Raw genomic sequence first — 4,271 nt, 5'->3', positions numbered from 1 at the left:
TCCTCTCAACTCTAGCACTGAACTTCTACCTGTTGAGCCTTCTTAAAGAAATATCCTCCAAAAATGCAGGTAGGTAGGAATATCCCATGTGATCATTTGTTCAAGCCTCATTTTAGTTTTGCTGACGTGTTGTTTGTTTATTTACATTGTCGTTTACTTTTTGATTAAATGGTGCAATAGTTCTATGGTGGTAATGCAGTTATTATTGGACTACGTGATTACTCTGGGTGTGGGAGAATGCATGTTTGTGACCAGCCCTCTCTTGACACCCATGATCAGGGGAAGGAATCTTGGGGCAGTTTTTGAGCCAGACTTAAAGGAAATTCCTAGGCCCACCCTCTTGCTGGCTGCTTGCTGGATAGGATCCCAAAGCATGGATTTAACTGGGCCACCCACACAACAATGTCCAGCCGTCTTCTTTCCCCCATAGGTTTCCACCGTGCAGGCTTTTCTGAACCAGCTGCAGGAAAATGGCTTGCCTTCTTTCATCTGCCACTGGAGTTCCCAAATGGGGGCCCATGGAGCACATGCTGGTGGTCTGCAGAGAGTTGGCTGACCACATGGTGTGTGTGGTTCCTCTTCCTCATTTCAAGCTACTAAACTGGATTAAAATAATCTTAAAAACACATTAAGAACATAAGAATGGCCATAGCTGATCAGACTAATGGTCCATCTAACCCAGTATCTTGTGTTCTGACAGTGGCCAATGCCTTATGCTTCAGAGGGAATGAACAGAACATGTAATCATCAAGTGATCCATTCCCTATCACCCAATTCCCAGTTTCTGACAATCAGAAGCTAGGGATACTCCCAGCATGGGGTTGCATCCCTGACCATCTTGGCTAATAGCCATTGATGAACCTATATTTCCATCCCCCTTCCATATTCAAAACCTGAGCATCTGAACTTTCCAAGATCTAACCAGTGCCCTTAAACTCAGAGGTCACTGGGGGACACTGCTATTTACTTCTCTACATTCTGAAAACTGGCCATTTATTACTACCCTGTGTTCTGTCTTTTAACCCTTTACTGATCCATGAAAGGACCTTCCCTCTTACCCCATGAGTGCTTACTTTTCTTAAGAGACTTTGGTGAGGGACCTTGTCAAAGGCTTTCTGAAAGTCCAAGTACACTATTTCAAATGGATCACCCTTGTCCACATATTTATTGTTCCCCTCGGAGTTCTAACAGATTGGTGAGACATGATTTCCCTTTACAAAAGCCATGTTGACTCTTTCCCAACAAATTGTGTTCTGTGTCTGAAAATTCTGTCCTTTACTATAGTTTCAACCAATTTGCCTGGTACAGAAATTAGGCTTACCAGTCTACAGTTGCCAGGATCCCCTTTGGAGCCTTTTTAAAAAGTACTTAAGTACTTTCCTAATGTTACAGTTGCATGTAAGCAACCGCTGAAGTTCCCAGGGGCCTGTTAATTGATTAGCCATGGGAAGGCAAGAGGATTCCTCATCATGAATGGGATAGGATGTTTCCATGGATCAGTCTCTCCATAGCGGGCCACGCTACGAAAAAGTCTGAGATTCCCTGTTCTAAAGATCAGGTCTTAAAAGGCTCAATCAAAATCCTAGGTGCAGAGAGTCCCAGAGACTTCTATGGGAGCTGGATCAGATCAACGACGCGGTGCTCTTTTATGCCGATTCTAGCGAAGCAGCCAGTCCCCTCCTCCTGATGGACCTTGATATTTGCAGTGTCACACATCTTCACAATACAGGCCCATCTGGGGATAGTCCTGAAGCGATGCGTTGCTAGCTGTTCAAGCACATACATTTCCCGCTTTGCATCAAAATACCTTGCACCCTCACACCTCAGCCCTCGCGTGCTGTGTGGAAGAGCATAGAGCTGAGATCTTCATGACTCCGGTGTCCTGGTGCTGTCATTCAGCAATGAGTAGAGCTGGTGGCAGACCAGCCTCAAAGAACCACAAGATGAGATGGAAATAGAGGAGAGAGAGGAAAGAAGAGAAGGGGGAAATTAACCTGTGCCAGCAGGTAATTTTTTTCATGAATCAAGTTACTTGCAGTTTGTATGAAGTGCACTTGATGGAGCTCATACTGCTTAGTCACATTTGGTCATTTCCAGTACATTATTGCCCCACTGCTCAGTGCTGAGAAAATTAGATCTAAATTTGCTCCGGATCAAGTTTTTCAACTCTTCAGAAAACAATGTCTTTCAGTCTTTTCCAAGGAGACCTGTGTAAATGGCCCTTCCAAATCAGCAAGGCTCTGCAGGGGTGCAAGGCTACCCACCCATATTGCCCTGATGGGGCCGTACCATGTAGGGAGGCAGAGACTGTCCTTGCTTGCATTGTACACAGTGCTGAGTACCTTGTGAGCTCTTAACAAATGAAAAGAAATAAACAAAAATTCTCCTGCCATCTTAACTATGGAGTCGCTACTGCTCCTCCAGGAGAGGGAGGGATTAAGCAAAGATCTGTTGTTAAGTAAGGTGCTATTGGAAACCCAATCACATGGCAAACTAAAATGATAAAATATCCCTTTGTGAGGGATCAATCATTAATTTGCTCTAGGCATGGACTACTTGTTTTTTCAACCATGATTTCATTTAAGGTGAAATGCGACCCTAAACTGTCACTGTTTATTTCTAGAAAGCTATAAGCAGAAAGTTGCCCAGATGTAGCAGAGGAATTGTCAGCACACAATGGGAGTGCTGTTTAATTTTTAAACAATATCTAGGCCATCTTGTTTGGTTTCAGTCTTACAAAAATCTAGGCTCATTATTTTCTCTGTGGCCATGAACTAGACTGCCAGATTTTTACAGGCTGAGGTCTACAGTGCCGCTTTAGTTTCAGTTTTGCAGGCCAAGCTTTCCTATGGTGTAAAGGTTAATGTACAAGAGACATAAACAACTGGCTTCTTATTTTTATCCATAAAGCGTAAGGAAATTTCAGGTTTCCAAGGAGCTATCCACAAGAGGCACAAACTGTGGACAAAACCTCCTGCAAAGTGCCAAGCTTAAGAGCATTTGCCCATTCAGAAGACTGGACTAGGTGACCTCTCGAGGTCCCTTCCAGTCCTACGATTCTATAATTTATAGGTAGCCCAAAACAGACTCACCTTAGTAATGTAGATTATATCCATGCTGCCCTACCAATGTGTCTCAGCTATGAGCCGGAGGGCACCACATGTAGGGAAGAATTTCTAATCTTTCAAAACATCGTAATCCATTTGTCATGTTCTTTGTGACAGTTAAGGCCTATCCATGTTTCCACTAAAATACCTGATTTTTAGGTGGTTTTGTCTTTTACGTAAGAATTTGCTGTGGTTGCATCTTGATGACAAGAGGGGGAGAAATTCCTTTCAATGCTATTTGAAAATTTGGGGCTCTTTAAGATAACAATATAGCTCAGCCTGGCTGTTACAGGCTTGAGGCAGGAATCACTGAATGGGATTCTCTGGCCTTTGTTATGCAGGAGGTCAGGTGGGGCAGTCACCATGGTCCTTTCTGGCCCCCCAAAAATCAATGACTATATTAATTCCGTGTGGCTGTGAAATGATGCGGAGGTATTAACGGAGGGCAAAAGACACTGGAATACTTTGCTCCCTGGGCTCTGATTGAAGACCTAACCAGGGATGGCAGCTGTAAATGCTGCAGACCACTTTGGTGACAGTTGGGGAGCAGATTGCTTTTGTTCTCCACTTATAATTTGTTGTTGTAGGATCTTAGCTTCAGGCATTTTTGTCCTGGCAGCAGACATTAGGGTCCACTGTCGGAGTCAAGAGTTTTGCAGGGGGTGTTAGGTCTCCCAACCCCACAGAGGAAGGGAAAGGATGAAGTGTCTTTTACTGTGGATGGGGCATCCACCCCCCTTCCATGCAATAGGCCTGCATCTGCAAGGAACAGTCAAGCTCTTGTTAAGTGGTTCAATATGGCCTATGCAATAGCTTACACAGGATTAGCTGCTATCCAGCCCCAGGCATAGAAAGGTAAAATGTTCAGGATTTGAGTATCAAAACAGGACCAAATTGGTGACCATTCACAGCTGCCATCCCATCCCCAAGTCACTGTTGCCAGGACAGAGGTTGCCTTTAGGTTTATTCTGTTCTGTCCTCGGGCAAAAATTATTAATGTTGCAGCTACTTGGCCACAATTTACTTGTTTACATCTGCCCTCATTAGCACCTTCCATTAGCCATGTCCAATCAATCTCTTTTTTTGAATTTCTACATGCCGCTGCCCTGTGCTGTCTTTCCTTCTTGTTGTTTGCACTGAGGAATAGAGTTTTTAAGAGCATCT

The sequence above is a fragment of the Lepidochelys kempii genome, chromosome 21 (assembly GCF_965140265.1).
Source record: "Lepidochelys kempii isolate rLepKem1 chromosome 21, rLepKem1.hap2, whole genome shotgun sequence".
Classification (NCBI taxonomy): Eukaryota; Metazoa; Chordata; order Testudines; family Cheloniidae; genus Lepidochelys; species Lepidochelys kempii.
The sequence above is the reverse complement of the archived record's forward strand: the minus strand, read 5'-3'. Positions refer to the sequence as shown.